Raw genomic sequence first — 21925 nt, forward strand, 5'->3', positions numbered from 1 at the left:
GATAGCACCATCCCCTAAGCCACCTGTTGGTAAGCTGGGCTTTCCTAAACCTCTCCTCATTCATCCCAGCTAGCACAGGAACTGAGGCAATTACTACCTGTGCTCCTGTCCCCTGAAGAGATCGGGTCAGTGCCTTGAAATCTTTTTTAATTACTCTGGTACTCCTTTTATTAATGTCATCACTTCCAACCTGGACAACCAACAGTGGGTAATAGTCTGAGGGTTGGATAAGTTTAGGAAGTTTTTTGGTAATATCCCTCACCCTGGCCCCATGAAGGGTGTGGAGAGTAAGTCCCAGGACCAGGAGGGACTGGGAGAGCTGGGTGAGCTCAGCCTGGAGAAAGGTTGGCTCAGGGGGGACCTTCTGACTCTACAATCCCTGCCAGGAGGGGGGAGCTGGGAGGGGTCGGGCTCTGCTCCAGGGCACAGGGACAGGAGGAGAGGGAACAGCCTCAGGCTGGGACAGGGCAGGGGCAGGGGGCACAGCAGCAGGAATTTCTCCCTGGAAAGGGTGGGCAGGCACTGGCAGGGGCTGCCCAGGGAGAGTTGGAGTGCCCATCCCTGGAGGTGCCCAAGGCAGGATTGGCTGTGGCACTCAGAGCTCTGGGCTGGGGGACAAGGTGGGCATCGGGCACAGAGTGGGCTCCTTGGCTGGCAGGGCTTTGCCAAGGTGGGCATCAGGCACAGGGCGGGCTCCTTGGGCTGGCAGGGCTTTGCCAAGGTGGGCATCAGGCACAGGGTGGGCTCCATGGGCTGACAGGGCTTTTCCAAGGTGGGCATCAGGCACAGGGTGGGCTCCATGGGCTGGGAGGGCTTTTCCAAGGTGGGCATCGGGCACAGGGTGGGCTCCTTGGGCTGGGAGGGCTTTTCCATGGTGGGCATCGGGCACAGGGTGGGCTCCTTGGGCTGGGAGGGCTTTTCCATGGTGGGCATCGGGCACAGGGTGGGCTCCTTGGGCTGGGAGGGCTTTTCCAAGGTGGGCATTGGGCACAGGTTGGGCCTCATAGGCTGGCAGGACTTTTCCATCCTAAATGATCCTGTGATTCTGTGAAGGTGGCTGAGGTTGGCCAGGCTGTTAAAGAGACACAGAGTAAGGCAGGTCACAGTCATGGGGTGTGGCACCCAAGATGTCCCATCTTGTCTGTGCAGCTCTGACACAAACTCACCCACCACCCCCCTTGGTGTCAACATCAACTTATCATTTGGGCAACTTTCTGCATCACCCCTGGGAGCAGCTTTAGCCTTGTGTGACTGACACACATCAACACTGGTCTTACCAACCTACACAACCTGGAATTATCATGGCTGGTTGAGGCTCTGAATAACATGGTCTAGTGGGAGGTGTCCCTGTCCATGGCAGGGGGTGGGACTGGATGGTCTTTAAGATCCCTTTCAACTCAAACCATGCTGTGATTCCATGATTCCATTTCTCCCCTGGATGAACTGCTCCTGGGGAAGCTATGGGAGACAAACAGGTTCTTCCTCATCTCTGGGCTTGCTCCATCTCATGGAATCCCAGCATCATCTCCTCTTTGCTCTGTTAAAAAAGCACATTCATTTCTTTTGTCACCAGCAGTAAAACACGGTTCCTCCTCCTTGCGGACAAAGCCCAACACCCTGGACAAGACCCTGTTGTCACTGATCCCTTATCCTGTTTCATGCATCCTCAAGGAGAGATAAACCTTCCACAAGCATTGCCGGAGCTTTGGTATGTGATTTCAAGGCTCCTCAGAACCAATTCCATTCTGCTTGAACCTGCCATGTGGAAAAAGCCACAATAACTTGGTCCCAGCCATGTCTGTGCCAGGAAATGCAAGATTTAAGAGCTCAGGTGCAGTTGATGGGTTGACCTCAAGGAGACTCACCTGGGACAGGGTGAGAGGGTTTGGTCAGAGATATCATATCAGTTTGGTGTCCTGGGGGTGCTGCTGTATTTCTGTCTGGAGGACAAGGCCCCTCTCAAGATCTTGTGCCTGGTGCTGAATTGGGAGTGGAGCTCCTCTCCATCCTCTGCTTGGCAACAGAAGACAAGGTTGGCATGGCAACCTTCTGATGTGGAGAAAGGTGGTAAAAAGGGGACTGAGATCAGCCATTGTCTTGTCCACTGAGAGAGGGACATGAAGGAGAGGAGCCTAATCTGAACTGGAAAAAATTCAAGGATGGGAAGGCAATACTCCCAACCACCCAGCAGGGAAATGTTGCTCCTGAGGTGAGGCCACAGCACCTCCCTCACTGAGGTGTGGGATGTATAGGCAGGATTTGGCTGCCAAGGCTGGTCTAGGTCCACTCAACCCTCTTCAGAGCTGAGCTTTGAATGTTTCTTGATGCTATTTCAGCCTTGAAGGGCTCCTCAGATGTTTGAGCTCCTCTCTGCTTTGCTTTAACACAGCAATTGTTTTCCAGTTTGCCCCTGGCCCTGCCAGGGGATGCCATCAAATCTCTGCATCCACCTGTGGCACCTGCTGTAACACCACACTGGGTCTTACTACCCAACTTTCCCCAATTTTCCTGGTCAAATTCACCTCATTTCATAGACTCACAAGATGGTTTGGGTTGGAAGGGACCTTAAGGATCATCCAGATCCATCGCCTGCCATGTTCACAAGGCCAGTTGTTTGCCAAGATCTAAGATGAGTTGGGACTCATCTCATCCTTCCTTCTTTCTCCTCCTCCTCTTCACAGGACACCCTGAGATTACCAACCTGCTCTTGGAACTTCCAATATTGTCACTTCACAGCTCCAGATTTTTGAATTGGAAAATCAGCTTTGGATTCTTGGAGGGCTCAGATAGGGCAAGAAAGGAGGTGCCAGCTGAAGGATCCAACCCAAAATGAACACAGACTAAAGGGAATCTTAGGCAATGGTAACCCTTTTACTGCTCTGTTTGGGGTCTCTGTGGGATCTGAACCAGCCTTGCCTCTGCCTTCAGGCTGAAATATGTGGACAGGACAAGAATTATCCAGGAAAAAAGCATCCTTGGTGCTGAATGTGTTTCAAATGAACACAAAGGAATGTGTGTGAACAGTCAGGGGTGCTAAGAAGTGAATTAAACCCAATCCAGGCATCCCTTCTGCTCTGAGCTGCAAGTCAAGCTCCTCATGAAACTAAAACACCCCAAGCTCCTCATGAAACTAAAACACCTCCTTAATCTGAAACACATCCCCTTCACTTGGGGTTTTCCAGAGAAGAGATTTGTAGCTCTTTATATTCTTCTTAGACCCTTCCTATCATCCCTTAGCTCATTATTATACCTGGTTTTAGCCCATTTTAGGGCTTTTTGGGAGAGACAGTGTCTGATGTGCTGGGGTTTGAAAGGAGAAGCTCAGAGAGCAGTACAGCTTGTCCTTGGTGACATTCCTGGTCTGACAGAATGGACAACAGCACATGTTGGGAGCTGAATTATTGAGGCACCCTGCTGGGATAAAGAGGAATCTCAGAGTGGAAAGATCAGAAAGAAGAATAAAAAAAAAACCCACAGAGAATTCCCACTGGACATCTGGACTTCTAAAATAAAACACAAAGTTGGTAGCAATAATTTCCAGTAGGATGGAGGAAGGTTCAAGGTGGAGTAAGGACAGAATTCACAGAATCATGGAATGGTTTGGGTTGGGAGGGACCTTAAAGATCATCCTGTTCCAACTCCCTACCGTGTGCAGGGAATTGTCCATTCCAATTTATTCCTTTGCTTTCCCTGGTTAAAAAAAAAAAAAAAAAAAAGGAAACCAAAGCCCACAAACCCACAGGAAAACACCTCAATCTCCCCACAAAATAAATGAGCAGACCTCAAGCTTTCCCTTCCCCAGCACAGCATCTCAGCCTGCTACAAGCACTGCTGGATTTAAATATCAAGAATATTCAGTGCATCAACCACAGCAAAATATAATCCAGGCTATTTCATCTGACAAGGCACACAGAGGCCGAAAATAGAAAGGGCTGCTCCATTAAGCTTGAACCTCAAACTGCACTGAAATGATAATCAACAGCTTCTTCAGGGCAAAGGGAGGCAAAACAAAGGAAACAAAATGTGTGGAGGGTTTATTTTTGCCCAATGACACTTAGAGGAACTCGGATCCAGCCTTTTCCTGCCCCTCTGACCCTGTGGCTTTGCTGAGTTCTGGGGTCTTCAGCAAACCCCTCCTGTGCTCCAGCTCTGACCGTGTGGTTGCAAGGCAGGATCCACCGGCAGGATCCACCGGCAGGACCCACTGGCAGGATCCAACAGCAGGATCCAACAGCAGGATCCACCGGCAGGATCCATCAGTTGGATCCACCAGCAGGATCCACCGGCAGGATCCATCAGCAGTATCCACCAGCAGGATCCACAGCATGATCCACCAGCAGGATCCACAGCAGGACCCACCAGCAGGATATACCACACAATCCATCAGCAGGATCCGTCAGCAGGATCCACCAGCAGGATCCACCAGCAGGATGCATCAGCAAGATCCACCAGCAGGATTCACCAGCAGGATCCACAGGAGGATCCATGAGCAGGATCCACCATCAGGATCCACGAGCAGGATTCACCATCAGGATCCACGAGCAGGATTCACCATCAGGATCCACCATCAGGATCCACCAGCACAATCCACCAGCAGGATTCACCAGCAGGATCCACCAGCAGGATCCACAGTAGGATCCACCATCAGGATCCATCAGCGGGATCCACCAACAGGATCCACACCAGGACCCACACCAGGATCCACCACCAGGATTCATCAGCAGGATCCACCAGCAGGATCCACAGCATGATCCACCAGCACAATCCACAGCAGGACCCACCAGCAGGATATACCACACAATCCATCAGCAGGATCTGTCAGCAGGATCCACCAGCAGGATCCACACCAGGATCCACCAGCAGGATCCACCAGCAGGATCCACCAGCAGGATCCACCACCAGGATTCACCAGAAGGATTCACGAGCAGGATCCATCAGCCCGATCCATCATCAGGATCCATCATCAGGATCCACCAGCAGGATCCACCAGCAGGATTCACCAGCAGGATTCATCAGCACGATCCACCAGCACGATCCACCATCAGGACCCACACCAGGATCCACCACCAGGATTCTTCAGCAGAATCCACCAGCAGGATCCACCAGCAGGATTCACCATCAGGATCCACACCAGGATCCACCACCAGGATTCACCAGCAGGATCCACCAGCAGCATCAATCAATCAGGATCCACCAGCACGATCCACAGCAGGACCCACCAGCAGGACCCACCACACAATCCACCAGCAGGATCCATCAGCAGGATCCACCAGCATGATCCACAGCAGGACCCACCACACAATCCACCAGCAGGATCCATCAGCAGGATCCACCAGCATGATCCACAGCAGGACCCACCAGCAGGACCCACCACACAATCCACCAGCAGGATCCATCAGCAAGATCCACCAGCAGGATCCATCAGCAAGATCCACCAGCAGGATCCACACAGCTCCCTCTGATCCACTGCTCTCCTTCCCTGCCCTGTCTCAGCTTCCTTGGGACCTACACAAGCCCTGGAGAAAGCCAGGACTGAATCCTGCCCAGTCCAGCAGTGGGTCAGGAAGGTTTAGTGTGGGAGCTCTTAGGGCAGGTTTAGGGTGGGGGACCTTCCCATTCAGGTCTCTCCTCTCCTGTTCTGAGCCCACAATAAGATGTCATTGATCCCTTTGGATTGTTTTCCAGCAAAATTTTTCAACAGGCCTTGGGATATCACCCAGAATAATTCCATGATTTTTGTTAGTTTTTATTAACTAACCAGAACTTCTTGAGGTCACCACTTCAAAAGCCAAACATTTTGTGGAAAATCAAAGCGGCCAACAACCCTAAAGTTTACAAGGACAATTTTTATCACTTTTTTTCTGGCATGACCTCACCCCTGGGATGTAGAAACAGGAACTGATTTCCCTGAGGAAGGAAAAACTTGGAAAAATCAGCCTCTCCAGGTTGCTTCTTTTGGAGTGTGTCTCTAATCCCCAAACCCCTTCAGGTTCCCCAAGTTTCCTCCAGCTCCACAATCTGATTCCTGTCATTACAGATTTCTTTTCATCATTGATTTATGTAAATTAAATAGGAAGAAATACCAGCTCTCCAGCCCAAAAGAAAAATGCCTCTTTTACAGGCCCAATATTTCACCCAGAATATTCATCCTTCCTTGTGAGCAGCTTCTTTTTTGGGGGCCTCTCACGTTATATTTTTACTGATAGCACTAAATGCTGAGTGTGGGTAATATCTTTGATAAATGGACAATTTACAACACACACAGAGAACCTGGACAGGACTCTTTTGGGTTTCTTTATCATCTCCTTCATAAAGTACAGCTGCTTCAAGGAGAGGGCTCAGCAATGAGGACTCAGGGCTGTGTTTGAGGGCTGAGAACATGATCTTGGTGTAACCCAGCTGGTCCATAAAGCTCCAGATTATTCTGAGCCACTTCCCCCATGGCCTGAGGGTTGTTCATGCTGTTTGCAGTGCTCTCCTGAGGGCTTTCCTTTTTGGGGACAGCTTGGGAAAGGATGAGAGCAGGGGGAGGAGGTGACAGGAGGGATTCCTGCAGGAACAGCCACTCCAGAGCAGACCAAAGGCTCATCAAGTGCCACTGCAACTCCAGACTCACACAGCCTGGCCATGGCCAGCAGTTGCCACCTGGAGAGGCCTCAGGAATGTTCTGCCAGGCTGGTGTGCTTCGGTGTCCTCCTGTGATACACCTGACAAGGTGCTGGTCCTTTTGCCACCCATCTGGGATAGTTGAGATCCATTGGAAATCCACATCCTACAGGTTCTGTCCCCTCTTTCCCCACCTTCACAACACATAGAAAGGTGCCAGGCTTGCTCTTCTATGTAACTGTAGGAGGATGAGCACAACTGCCAACTTTGATGTGGTGTGGCTCCTTCAAAAGCAGGAAAAGAGGTGGGGTTGTGTCCTGAGTGACCACAATGGTGCTCGGCCAAGAGTGGAGGTTCCTCACTAAATGTTGAGACTGACTCTGGGACTCCTCCACTTGAGAGTTGTATCCATGGAGACCCTTTGCCCTCTCTTTTACAGCTCCCTTCAAATTCAAGACAGATCATAGAATCATGGAATTGATTGGGTTGGAAAAGACCTCCCCGATCATCAAGTCCAACCCTTGGGCCAACTCCAGTCCCTTTACCAGATCATGGCACTCAGTGCCACGGCCAAGCTCAGCTGAAAAACCTCCAGGGATGGGGAATCCACCCCCTCTCTGGGCAGCCCATTCCAATGCCTGAGCACTCTCTCTGCAAAGAAGTTTTTCTGCTCTCCAACTTCAATTTCCCCTGGCAGAGCTTAAGCCCATCGTGCCCCCTTGTCCTATTGCTGAGTGCCTGGGAGAAGAGACCAACCCCCACCTGGCCACAACTTCCCTTCAGGGAGTTCCAGACAGTGCTGAGGTCACCTCTTCTCCAGGCTGAACACCCCCAGCTCCCTCAGCCTCTCCCCACAGCACTTGTGCTCCATTCCCTTCTCCAGCCTCGTTGCTCTTCTCTGGCCCCGCTCCAGCCCCTCAAGAACTTTCCTCAACTGAGGGGCCCAGAACTGAACACAACACTCAAGGTGTGGCCTCCCCAAGGCAGAGTCCAGGGGAAGGGTCACTGCCCTGGGCCTGCTGGCCACGCTAGTTTGGATCCAGGCCAGGATTCCCTTGGCCTTCTTGGCCACCTGGGCACACTGGTGGCTCCTGTTGAGCTTCCTGTCCCTCAGTCCCCCCAGGTCCCTCTGCCTGGCTGCTCTCCAGCCACTCTGTGCCCAGCCTGGAGCGCTGCAGGGGGTTGGGGTGGCCAAAGGGCAGGACCTGCACTTGGCCTTGTTGAACTTCATCCCATTGGAATGTCACTGGCAGAGGCCACAGTTGGAGAGCATGAACTTCCTTGCTGGGATGAGAAGTTTCATGGCCTCAGTTTTGGAGTGAAAAAGCACCTGGAGAGAATAGAACTGGATGAAAGCCAAGAAGGAGAGGGACAGACCAACTCTGAGTTTCCTCCTCCTTTTCTTCATTCTTCTTCCTCTTCATCTTGGGTTCTTGAGCAACCTGTTCTAGTGGAAGGTGTCCCTGCCTGTGGTAGGGACACTGAAAGTAGATGAGCTTTAAAGTCCCTTCCATCTCAAACTATTCTATGATTCTATGAATAAAAACATTCATTTTCCCCCCACCTTGGGTCACTGTAGCAGCAGAATGAAACACTCAGCAAGGTGCTGACAGGGGTGGGGTGGTGAGGACGAAACGCTGGACACCGAGTCCCACCATGTGAACTGGAAACACTCAGCATTTCCCTTCAGAAACTCTTAACCCACCCTAGTCCTGCTGCTCCATGAGTGCAAACTTCTCACCTCTAAATCAGTCATGTGAGGACACATCCAAAGCAAGCAGGAAAATGGTCCCTCAGCAATGGCATCCAGAGCTTCCCACATTCTGGTGCTCCACAGGCTTGGAGGGAAGCACCACCTGACCATACAGGAGATCTGGACAAGGAAACTCAACTTGCACAACCTGCTAACTCTGGGTTGTAGTTTTGAGGTCCCAGAGTGTTTCTAGAGGATCATTTCAGCCAACAATGCTCTGTATGTTGGTGGTAAATGGTTTAGTGCTGGATTAATCTCACCCTTCATGCTCCTGGAGTCATTTCATGCTGGTTGTAAACAGCATTTCTGTGCCTAATTGTGTATCAACCCCCAGGCTCTGATACAGGCAGAGCTTGTGTTTAAATAGAGTTTAAATTTGTGTTTAAATTCTTCCTCTGATTCTTTTTTATGGTGTTTTTTTGGACACAGGTCAATGCACACCTGGATGTAAAATCACAGCAGCCACCCCTGTGCTCTCCTAAATGGTGGGTCCTGCCTGGCTGCTGGTGCCTGGAGCGTGGTTGGGAAGCTGCTCTGGATTAGGACAACCACAATGTCAGCACTGACAGCTCTGGCAGAGGCTTTTCCACACAGCAATTGCCTGATGGCTCTGTCTCTAAACCTCCTTCCACATGGCTGCTCCCACGGATGGATAATCTGCCTCCAGCTGGGCCCACAGTCCTCCTCTGGAGAGCAGATCTCTGGGAAAAGAGAGTCTGTGTGGGTTGGCTGGTTAATGAAGGTGCACTGGCTTCAAACAGCTGAGAATCCTGGTGCTTGCACTGAATCCTAGAGCTGGAATAAAGGAGGAAGAAGGACATTTCCTCTCTTGTTCCCAACTCCTTGTCCAGCATGTGGGGTCTGCTGTAGTTTCTCATCCCTTCTCCTGCAGGGTGGGTCAGAATCTACCACCCTATTTCCAGTCTGAACCTGGAGAAGGATCATTCTCCTGTAGGATGGGTCAGGATCTATCACCTTCTTTCCAATCTGAACCTGGAGAAGGACCATTCTCCTGCAGGATGGGTCAGAATCTCTAACCCTTTTTCCAATCTGAACCTGGAGAAGGACCATTCTCCTGCAGGTTGGTCCAGAATCTACCACCCTATTTCCAATCTAAAGCTGGAGAAGGATCATTCTCCTGCAGGGTGGGTCAGAATCTACCACCCTCTTTCCAGTCTGAACCTGGAGAAGGACCATTCTCCTGTAGGATGGGTCAGAATCTACCACCTTCTTTCCAATATGAATCTGGAGAAGGACCATTCTCCTGCAGGTTGGTCCAGAATCTATCACCTCCCCTATTTCCAGTCTGAACATGGAGAAGGATCATTCTCAAGGGTGGGTCAGAATCTGTCACCCTCTTTCAAGTCTGAACCTGGAGAAGGACCATTTTCCTGCAGGGTGGGTCAGGATCTACCACCCTATTTCCAGTCTGAACCTGGAGAAGGACCATTCTCCTGCAGGGTGGGTCAGGATCTACCACCCTATTTCCAGTCTGAACCTGGAGAAGGCCCATCCTCTCTGCGGACTTTGCTCTTTTCCACCATCAGACTGTCCAAAAGAAATTCTCCAGCTTCTGTCTACGAGCTTGTCTTGCTAAAAAAACCACAAGTCTTTCTCTCATGGCCATGATGATGACCTGTCTCTTCCTGGAGTCCAGCTGAGTTTCCTTGGACTTTTTCCTTCTGTTTGTCCTTCCCATGAGCCGGCTGGAAGTGGTTTGCAGCTTGTGGAATTTATGGTCTGTTCATCCTCCTGAACTGGTCACATGTTGATGAGCTGCCCACAGTTCTGCAGGTGGGCACAGCTTGGCACAGACAGTCCCTGCTATGCCATGAATTTTTTATGGTACCATAATCAGGTTGTTCCACGCTTGTTTTATTCCTGAGGGGAATCACAAGCTGTGAACAAACTGAGGAAAATCTGGTTTGGCTGCATGAAGGAGGAATTTGTGTATGTTCTCTGCTTATGAGCCTCTCACAGACTGGTCTTGCTGTCTTAGAAATCACAGAATCATCTCATCATTCAGGATGGAAAGGAGCATCTTGAGGGTCCCTCCCAACTCGGGTATTTTGTGATTCTTGAGATCATTTGTCTACCCCTCCTGCTCAAGCAGAGTCACAGAATAATAGAATGGACTGGGTTGGAAAAAGACCTCCCAGACCATCGAGTCCAACCCTTGGGCCAACTCCAGTCCCTTTACCAGATCATGGCACTCAGTGCCACGGCCAAGCTCAGCTGAAAAACCTCCAGGGATGGGGAATCCACCCCCTCTCTGGGCAGCCCATTCCAATGCCTGAGCACTCTCTCTGCAAAGAAGCTTTTTCTGCTCTCCAACTTCAATTTCCCCTGGCAGAGCTTGAGCCCATCATGCCCCCTTGTCCTATTGCTGAGTGCCTGGGAGAAGAGACCAACCCCCAGCTGGCCAGAACTTCCCTTCAGGCACTTCCAGACAGTGCTGAGGTCACCTCTGAGCCTCCTCTTCTCCAGGCTAAACACCCCCAGCTCCCTCAGCCTCTCCCCACAGCACTTGTGCTCCAGTCCCTTCTCCAGCCTCGTTGCTCTTCTCTGGCCCCGCTCCAGCCCCTCAATCTCTTTCCTCAACTGAGGGGCCCAGAACTGAACACAACACTCAAGGTGTGGCCTCCCCAAGGCAGAGTCCAGAGGAAGGGTCACTGCCCTGGGCCTGCTGGCCACGCAAGTTTGGATCCAGGCCAGGATCCCCTTGGCCTTCTTGGCCACCTGGGCACACTGGTGGCTTCTGTTGAGCTTCCTGTCCCTCAGTTCCCCCAGGTCCCTCTGCCTGGCTGCTCTCCAGCCACTCTGTGCCCAGCCTGGAGCGCTGCAGGGGTTGGGGTGGCCAAAGGGCAGGACCTGCACTTGGCCTTGTTGAACTCCATCCCATTGCAATCAGCCCATCTCTCCAGTCTCTCCAGATCCCTCTGCAGAGCCCTCCTGCCTTCCAGCAGCCACACACCGTGTCTGAGGAAATGTTCACTTGAGCTGAGGAGGTGTTTTCTGACACTGGGAATTGTGGTTCAGGGCAGGAGACTGACTGGAATCCAGAAATTGGATGGAAGACACCAGAGGTCTGTCTGGACAGGGTCGAGTCATGGTTGTCACCCTCTGAGCTGTACAAACTGTGCTCATTCCATGGCTGTGCTGTTGTTCCCATCATGAACACCCTCAGGTTTGTTTTCCCAGCTGTGTGTGAAATCCAGAAGGGATTCTGCAGTACCCTGGACTTGCTTCGCTGGCATCACATTGGGCCAACCTGCATCATCACCTGCCACCCACAAATGGGTTTTCTTGAGCTTGAGGTCCTTAAATCCACTGTGTCAAAGTAGACAGTGGCCAAACACAATCACAGAATCACAGAATGGTTTGGGTTGGAAGGGACCTTAAAGATCATCTCATCCCACCCCCTGCCATGGGCAGGGACACCTCCCACCAGCCCAGGGTGCTCCAAGCCCTGTCCAACCTGGCCTTGGACACTCCCAGGGATGGGGCAGCCACAGCTTCTCTGGGCAAAATCCACAAACACAAAGTGGACCTTTGTATTTGTAACTTGATGCTTTCCATGACGAAACACTCTTCGATGTTTCATTCCACACCACGTCCTTCAGCACAGAACCCCAATCTGCAGACTGCAGTGGATGCTCAGTTTCTCCTGAACAAATCTACCTCCAAAAGAGCAACTAGAAGACCTGTTACCAAGAAAAAGTTTGCCTCTAATCCTTTGATCCATCTCACAGCCCCATCAGATGCTCCTGTAGCTCCTTTCTCATGAACCAGAGCCACAAGTCATTCAGAAGCAAAAGCCCTTAATTTCATTAGCACTCAACCCCTGGGGAGAAGCAAACCCGGCAGACAAAAGAGGAGCTGAGGATTGAGAAGTCAGAGATCAGCCTTCGTGGTGACTCATGGGACTCATGACAACACACCAGTGCACAATAAAATGTCACACCATGAAAAATCCTCATTGTCTGTCCATAAATCCTTCTCCCAGCTGGGCCATCTCCCCGTCCTCTGCCCTGCAAAAGGCCACAGAGCTGCTCAGGCTCGTTTGTGGAGGTCCCTTACAATGTGGATTTCAGGAAAGGAGCCAACACCCTCCCTGGCTGGGGGTTGGGAGATCATCCTTTGGCTCTGGCAGGATCTGGACTGGCATTCCTTCGGAGCTGGGGCTGGGAATTGGAGTATCAGCAGCTGGAGAGGCAGAGCAGATGCCTGGCCATGATACTACAGTGAGGAAATGCCTCAAATCCCAAAATTCCAAAGTCCAAGAGTGTTGTCCAAGCAGTTCCTGAGCTCCAGAATTGTGGAAAATCCAGAGCTGGAAGGGACTCACAGGGATCATGGAATGTCCAGGGATGGGAAAGACTCACAAGGATCATCAAGGTCAGCACAGGAGAAGCCAAGGAATCTCCTGAATCCCAAAATTCCAAAGTCCAAGGGTGTTGTCCAAGCAATTCCTGAGGTCCAGAATTGTGGAATATCCAGGGTTGGAAGAGACTCAAAAGGATCAGCTCTTGGTTCCACAAAGGACAAATCCCAAAATTCCAAAGTCCAAGAGTGTTTTCCAAGCACTCCTTGACCTCCAGAATTGTGGAGTCACGGGAAATCCAGGGTTGGAAGAGACCCACAAGGATCATCAGCTGTTGGTTCAGCCCAGGAGAACTCCAGAAATGCCTCAAATCCCAAAATTCTGACGTCCCAGAGTGTTGTCCAAGCACTTCCTGGGCTCCAGAATTGTGGAGTCATGGAAGATCCAGGCTTGGAAGAGACTCACCAGGATCATCAGCTGTTGGTTCAGCACAGACAAAGGAGAGGCATCACCTGCTGACCTCCTGCTCTTTGGGTGGATCCTGCAGCCAGTTGCAGCAGGAAGGAAAGTCCTTGTTCCCTGTCCTGTTCCCAGTTCTCTGCAAGGCCTGTTTGGGAAGGTGGGATCCTCTGTTGAAACAGGTAAAGCTCTGCCTGTTTGGGGAATTCCAAAGGGCCATGAAGAGTAGGGATCAGAATGGTCTGGCCATGCCTAGATGGAAAAAATATGATGGGAATCATCTCAGGGTCACAGAATCATTAAGGTTGGAAAAGACCTCCAAGATCATTGAGTCCAACCTTTGCCCAAACACCACCTTGTCACCCAAATCACATCCCTCAGTGCCACATCCATTTGTTTTCTGGACACCTCCAGGGATGGTGACCCCACCACCTCCCTGGGGAGCCTCTTGCTGTGCTTGACAACCCACCCAGTGAAGAGACTCTTCCTGAACTTCTCTAGCTTGGGTCCCTCTGTCTTCTAATCCACACAGAGAGAGGGAGTCATCCCACCTGACCTGCATCCAGTGGTCAAAAGGAGTGGAAACCCCGGGTTTGGAGTGGCCACTTGGCTTCTACACAACTAGAGAGGAGGTGACTCCTCCCATGCAAAGCCATTCCAGAAATTCAGCAGAAACCAAACAGTCCACCAGATGAGCTGAGTCAGGGAGACCATTGTGTCTCTGGCTCATGGATGTGGGCACCTAGAGATGAAGGTTTGATGTGCTTCTTCTTATTTTAAATAATAATCTAAAATTCTCTGTGTCACGAGTCACTCAGGGCCAGCCAGTGGTGGAAAACATCCATAAGCACAGGCTTGGAAAAGCCAGGAATTGCAGTGCCTGCATCTGAGACACCTTGTGCTGACAGAAGGTAAATCCTGGGTCCAACAGATCCTACTTGTGGCTCAGGATAAGCTTTCCATGAAGGTCAACATGTTTGTTACCTCTGACTTCAATCCGAGCAGGAACTTGTTCTTTGTACCCCACCTAAAGTCAAAACACAAAGTACAATTTGGGAGTTGCTTTTCCATGCCAAAAGGAGGGTGGGACAACATGGCCATCCTCCTCTTCAGAGCCAAGAGCAAGAAAAGTGGTGAGAGAGACACAGTCACCTGGGGAGAGCTGAAATCCAACCCAAGGAATGACCTCAGCTCTGCTCCCTGCCTGGCAGAGCAGTATTTTAGGACATTCAGGGCTCTCTTTGAAATAACAATCAGTTTAGGTGTCTCCCTGAGCACACAGAACTCCTTATTCCCTGCCAAGATGCGTGTGGAGGAAGGACAGATGTCCTCAGGCTGTGCGTTCAGAGTGGACAGATGGACAACCTCTTCCAGCCACAGGGAGAAGCTGCTCTTGGCTCTGCAGGCACCGTTCCAGAGGGTGTGATATCCCACCAGCCACGCTGGCAGCAATTCCATCTATGATCCTGGACTTTATCAGTGTGTTTTCCATGTGCAAAGGAAACTTTGGGAAGGATAACTATCACCAGGCATGTGCAGATAACACTTTTCCTACTTCTCCCGTTGAAATCACCAGATTTTCCACTGTCCTTGCAGAAACCAGGCCATAAAAGACAAGTTTTTCCTTTGGATGATTTGAGCCTGACTGAAAACTGCTCCATTCCATCCCTGTGGGATGGAACAACCCTCAGTCACACAGCTGGGGCCCTGGAGAAGCTGCACTCCCACTTTATGGAGAAACCATCCTAAAAGAGTGCAGGGAACAAGAGGAGAGTGAGGAATTCCCTTCTCAGCCCAGATGTTTCCCATAACCAGCCCTTTCCCAGAATTCTGGTTGAGTGGTTGCATTCAGCTGCCCAGGAGCTTTTCATCTTGTGTCTGGATGGAAATTTCATTGTCCAGCTGAATGTTTGGATAGCCAAAAATTTGGGATGTCAGCACTGAAGAAATAAACTTCCCCTGGTGCAGCTCCTGTCCTTGTCTCTGGGAAGGGCAAATATGGCTCATCCAAAGAAGATGCCCCTAGAAATACCCCCAGACAGACCCAGAGCTCAGAGCTAAGCAGAGATGCTTCTATTTCTTTCCATATACCAAATAAACCCCATGTTTTCCAACAGCTTCCACAGCTTTCCACTTCCCACCATGGAAAAGTCACCCCAGTCTGTGTTGAACGGATCGTTCTTGCAACTGGCCACAGATTTTCAGCCCAACAGGTTTCCCAGGAGGGGCTTTCCACACCATTTAAACGTGGTGTGGGGGAAACCCTTTGATTTGTATGACACAAGACTGAAATGTCTCATTTTGTGTCTGGCCTTAATTATATTTTGGATCTGAAGTGATGATTTCATTGGGATTTGGGTCTCAAGTGGCACTTCCCTTTCCTGTGGGAATGGCATTAGGAAAGTGGGATCTCCAGTCTTCAAGTTGCATCCAGTGCTGGCTTTGCTGGAGAATTTTGTCTCTGATAATGCAAAAGGCACCTTTTCACTGCCTGAGCTGGGGGATGTGTTGTGACAACATGGCAGGGCAGGTGGTCCAGAAGATCCCCTTCGGTCCTGATTCCTGAGATGTTCTGGGATTCCCTTAGACAATATATAAGTGGAAGGGAACTCTGTGAAGAGACAGAGATCTTTCCTCTGACCATGGAGAAACCTTGACAGGTCTCTGCCCCACCCAATGCAACTTGGAGCCATTTTTGACATCCTGACCTGTTAACGTGACCTCTCCCTCTTCTCTAATCCAGGCAAACATGGAAATGAGCCCAAGGACAACCCTTCCAGCTGTTCTCCTGACACACCTGCTCCTCACCAGGAGCAGAAAAGCAGCATCCACCAACACCTCATCCATCACCTCCAAGTGACACGCTATCCTAGTTCAGCAGGTGGGACCAGTGTTGGTGTGACCAAAGCTGTGGATTCCAAACCCTCTGTGCCATTGCCCACCAACTCTTCCCAATGGCCCATTGGCAGCAGCTGCCCAGGGCACAGCTGAGCCCTCAGGCTGGGAGCTGGCTGGGAAAGAAGCCTGGCAGAGGAGCTGGGAGAACTGCCCTGCAGGGAGTCCTTGGCACCTCCACACCCACCTGAGGGCTCAGCTCTGCTCAGGGGCCAGCAACCATTCCAAAATCCCCCCTGACTCCCAGAGTCAGATCCCCCAGGGTGGAACTCCCTGTCCTGGGGGAGGCATTGGGGGCTCCCACCCAAACCTGAGGGGAGACAATCTTGGGCTTTGGGGACCTCTGGGACCACTCATGGGGTCCAGAGGAGGAGCAGACCCTGGATAGGAGTAGCCCCCCACTCTCCCCCAGACTGTGCCATCATCTGCACCAACAGCTTTGTCCCTTCCTTTGCCTTTGGACTCGGGGGAACCACGTGGGGCTCAGCACAGGGGCCACCAAACCCCCCTGTGTTTGTGCCCCAGGGGGTGGGTTACACTGCTGGGCTTGGGGGTTAAACCCAATTTCTCTTTGTGCCATTGCATTTATTGTAATATTGTTATTAAATTGTAACTCTGACTTATAATCCCTTTTGTGTTGGGTTCATTTCTCCTGCAGGTTCACCTTTAAACCAGCACACACCGTGAGGCATCGGGAGCTCCGCTGGGTGGCTGCTGGAGAGCAGCTTGTTGTTGGTTGGGGTGGATGAAGCTGTTCCACTCCTCCACTCCAGCTGACAGCTGGCCCAGAGCCAGACCAGCCCTGGTTTCATGCTGTGCCTCTCAATGACAGAACCCCATCACCATCAACTCTGTCCACGAGACATTCCGAGCGAGCAGAAAGGTCCCTTTCACCCCACAGGGGACCCTCAGTGGGAATGAATGGAAAGGGGAAAAAAAAAAAAAGCATTCCTGGGAGGGAAAGAGGCTGCATTGTGTGTGGGGGTTGAGGCCAGAAGAAAAGGCTGCTTGTCAGGACTCAATGAGCAGTTCCAGGCGCAGGGAAGTGTTTATGGCTCGTCCTAATTGCTGTAATATTCCTGCCACGGCCACAATGCCGCTGTCGCTGCTCCGCTTGCTCTGACAAATCAGCTGCCAGGAGGAGAGAAAAGTGTCAAGTAAATAATTTGAGCAGTGAAAAGAAGGGGGGAGGCTGATCCTGCTCATTTCTCAGCCTCTGCTCTCTGCTTGAGGGAAGGTGCCCAAATGACACACAAGCACTGACCCTGACCCTGCTCTGGCCAGGATTGACCTCCTGACCTCCAGCTGGGGCCACTGTGCTGGTGCCTTTCCATACAGGGCACCTCGAGGTTAATTGTGGAATCACAGAATCATTTGGGTTGGAAAAGCCCTCCCAGCCCATGGAGCCCACTCTGTGCCCAATGCCCACCTTGGAAAAGCCCTCTCAGCCCATGGAGCTCACCCTGTGCCCGATGCTCAGCTTAGCAAAGTCCTCCCAGCCCATGGAGCCCACCCTGTGCCTGATGCCCACCTTGGAAAAGCCCTCCCAGCCCATGGAGCCCACCCTGTGCCCGATGCCCACCTTGAAAAAGCCCTCCCAGCCCATGGAGCCCACCCTGTGCTCGATGCCCACCTTGGAAAAGCCCTCCCAGCCCATGGAGCCCACCCTGTGCCTGATGCCCACCTTGGCAATGCCCTCCCAGCCCATGGAGCCCACCCTGTGCCTGATGCCCACCTTGGCAAAGCCCTCCCAGCCCATGGAGCCCACCTTGTGCCCGATGCCCACCTTGGCAATGCCCTCCCAGCCCATGGAGCCCACCCTGTGCCTGATGCCCACCTTGGCAAAGCCCTCCCAGCCCATGGAGCCCACCCTGTGCCTGATGCCCACCTTGGCAATGCCCTCCCAGCCCATGGAGCCCACCCTGTGCCTGATGCCCACCTTGGCAAAGCCCTCCCAGCCCATGGAGCCCACCTTGTGCCCGATGCCCACCTTGGAAAAGCCCTCCCAGCCCATGGAGCCCACCCTGTGCCCAATGCCCACCTTGTCCCCCAGCCCAGAGCACTGAGTGCCACGGCCAGTCCTGCCTTGGGCACCTCCAGGGCTGGGCACTCCAAACCTCCCTGGGCAGCCCCTTCCAATGTTTAAAAACCATTTCCATGAAGAAATTCTTCCTGATCACCAACCCTGAATTCCTCTGGTTCATCTTGAGGCTGTTCCCTCTCCTCCTGTCCCTGTTCCCTGGAATAGAGACTGACCCCTCCTGGGTCCCCCCCTCCTGGCAGGGATTGCAGATCCAGAAGGTCCCTCCTGAGCCTCCTTTTCTGCAGGCTGAGCCCCCCCCCCCCCCCCCCCCCCCCATCCTCAGCCCCTCCTGCTGCTCCAGCCCCTTCCCAGCTCTGTTCCTTGCCCTGCACACGCTCCAGCCCCTCAGTGTCTCTCCTGTCTGATGGTCCCAGAGGTGCCCCCAGGGCTGGAGATGCCCCAGCAGTGCCCAGAGCAGGAGAACAGTCACTCCTCTGGTCAGTCTTAGAGCTCTTTAGGTTTAGAGGTCTTAGAGGTCTTGACAGTCTTTTCCAACATCAATGTTTCCATGTTTCTATAAAATTATGCTTTTTTATCTATGGGACCTGGCAGGAAATGCCCTCTGGAGTCCAGCTGGTTACTGAAGAAAGAGGGGCAGGTTGGTCTTGGCTAAACTTCAGAGCAGGGAACATACTCTGGGGCATTGAGTTCATCATCACCTCAAAAACTGTGTGCAACCTCAGAGGAGAGGTTCTGGTCCAACTTTCACAGGAAACTTGAACCATATTTGGCTACTGGATGGCAAAGGGAGGCCACACCTTGAGTGTTGTGTTCAGTTCTGGGCACCTCAGTTGAGGAAAGAGATTGAGAGGCTGGAGCAGGGCCAGAGAAGAGCAACGAGGCTGGAGAAGGGAGTGGAGCACAAGTGCTGTGGGGAGAGGCTGAGGGAGCTGGGGGTGTTTAGCCTGGAGAAGAGGAGGCTCAGAGGTGACCTCAGCACTGTCTGGAACTGCCTGAAGGGAAGTTGTGGCCAGGTGGGGGTTGGTCTCTTCTCCCAGGCACTCAGCAATAGGACAAGGGGGCACGATGGGCTCAAGCTCTGCCAGGGGAAATTGAAGTTGGAGAGCAGAAAAAACTTCTTTGCAGAGAGAGTGCTCAGGGATTGGAATGGGCTGCCCAGAGAGGGGGTGGATTCCCCATCCGTGGAGGTTTTTCAGCTGAGCTTGGCCGTGGCACTGAGTGCCATGATCTGGTAAAGGGACTGGAGTTGGCCCAAGGGTTGGACTTGATGATCTCAGACGTCTTTTCCAACCCAATCCATTCTAGGATTCTATGATGGTCCACATGGTGCAAATTTCAGTCCATTCTCACTCATTTCAGGAGTCAGAATACTCTTGAACTAGACCCAAGCCCCATCCTGGGGATATTTAACTCCAGGGAGAATGTCCTACAAGCTCCTCCAAACCACCAGATCTCCTCATTATCCCAAATATTCTCACTTTCCCCCCATGTCTTCACACCACAAGGCAGGTAACACCCACCTTCAAAGTCCTGCGGTAACACCAACTACAACACAGAATGCTTTGGTTTAGGTCCTTTGATCTGACAACACACACATTTCAAAAGAATTCCATGCCAGCCAGAGGAGCTTAGAGGAGAGGAACCACTCCTGGGATTGAACAGCAGCAGCAGAGACAGGAGTTAATGTGGTTGGAAGGACAGAGGTTCCTCCTTGGCCACAAGATTTCAACTCTGCTTGTGGGTCTGTAGCCTTTCCAGAGGTTTCCAGGAATCTGAAAAGAGATACCTACAGAAAACAGGCATTTCAGCAAATCCCAGGAATCTGCACCTTCAGGCACCTTGGAGGCCTTTGGTTTCAACTTCACCAGTGGGAAAGGGATTCTGGTACTTCCAGACTGCACAGAGGGTGTAAGTTGCTCAAACATGAGTCACTCAACTATTATCGTCACAGAATCATGGAATGGTTTGGGTTGGGAGGGACTGTAAATCCCATCCCATTCCACCCCCTGCCATGGGCAGGGACACCTCCCACCAACCCAGGGTGCTCCAAGCCCTGTCCAACCTGGCCTTGGACACTTCCCAGGATGGGGTAGCCACAGCTTCACCACCATCAGAGGGAAGAATTTATGAGTTTATTCCAAATTGTTCAGAGCTGGAGACCAAAGATGTGCCCTTAGAGCAGCTCAGTTCCTTTAATCCTTGTCCTTTCCCTCAAGCTGTCACCTGAGAAGTCACCTGGGATCCTCCAGCCTTGGAACATCAGAAACTGCTGGGTGAAGTCTTCTCATCCATGTTTGGACGGCAGGAAGGACTAGAGAAGTGGCTTCCCAGTTTCAACACCCCACTGATCTTTTCCACCCATGTATTTGGGGTCTAACCTGAATGACAGGCCACCCAAAAAGCCGTGTTGGTTTGGTTCCCTTCCAGGGAAAATGTCCAAATGAAGGAGGAGAACATCCCTTCTCCCTGCTCCTCATGCAGCCACTCGTGAAATTCATTAGCAAACACACACTGGGAGGAAAATAGGAAGATTAAGAAATGAAATCACCATTTCATAATAGAATGGTTGGGTTGATGAGGAGGAAAAGCAAAATTAAAAATGCTCCAGTCCCGTGGCAGCCTCGTGTGGAACAGCAGAAGAGGCTAAAAAAGAACAGGAGAAAGACTGAGATTTAATATTCTTGTATCTGTGAACAGACAAGTGTTGCAATTTTCTCTGCAAATCCCAAATTCCAGGTGAGCTCCGACAGGACAACACAGGAAAAGAGGAGAAGGGATATCTCCATGCTATGAAACGGGGAGTGCACATCCCCTTCTCCAGATCAAACAAGTTGTTGGGGTTGAACTCCTGCCTGTACCAGGTGATATTTCCAGGAACCTGAACTCCTGTTCAGCCTCGTGGGGGTTCCTCTGCCCCAACCTGAGACATGCAAGTGGCAAATGCCACCACCTGGACTACTCCCTTTTGCCTCACCTGGAGAGAAATCCACATTCCCAGTGGATGGTTTAGTTGGGATCATTCTAGTGGGATGACTCGTGCCATTGAGGTGCCATGGATATTGTTAATGGAGATATTGGTACATAAGGTCAAGAGAGGCAACAGCACAAAGCACTTGTCTAGAGCAGCCAGGCAGAAAGGGACCTGGGGGGACTGAGGGACAGGAAGCTCAACAGGAGCCACCAGTGTGCCCAGGTGGCCAAGAAGGCCAAGGGGATCCTGGCCTGGATCCAAACTAGCGTGGCCAGCAGGCCCAGGGCAGTGACCCTTCCCCTGGACTCTGCCTTGGGGAGGCCACACCTTGAGTGTTGTGTTCAGTTCTGGGCTCCTCAGTTGAGGAAAGAGATTGAGGGGCTGGAGTAGGGCCAGAGAAGAGCAATGAGGCTGGAGAAGGGAGTGGAGCACAAGTGCTGTGGGGAGAGGCTGAGGGAGCTGGGGGTGTTCAGCCTGGAGAAGAGGAGGCTCAGAGGTGACCTCAGCACTATCTGGAACTGCCTGAAGGGAAGTTGTGGCCAGCTGGGGGTTGGTCTCTTCTCCCAGGCACTCAGCAATAGGACAAGGGGGCACGATGGGCTCAAGCTCTGCCAGGGGAAATTGAAGTTGGAGAGCAGCAAAAACTTCTTTGCAGAGAGAGTGCTCAGGGATTGGAATGGGCTGCCCAGAGAGGGGGTGGATTCCCCATCCCTGGAGGTTTTTCAGCTGAGCTTGGCTGTGGCACTGAGTGCCATGATCTGGTAAAGGGACTGGAGTTGGCCCAAGGGTTGGACTTGATGATCTGGGAGGTCTTTTCTAACCCAATCCATTCTATGCTTCTCTGATTCTGTGATTCTTTCCCTGTGGATGGAA

Source organism: Pithys albifrons, chromosome 5 (genome assembly GCF_047495875.1).
Source record: "Pithys albifrons albifrons isolate INPA30051 chromosome 5, PitAlb_v1, whole genome shotgun sequence".
Taxonomy (NCBI): domain Eukaryota; kingdom Metazoa; phylum Chordata; class Aves; order Passeriformes; family Thamnophilidae; genus Pithys; species Pithys albifrons.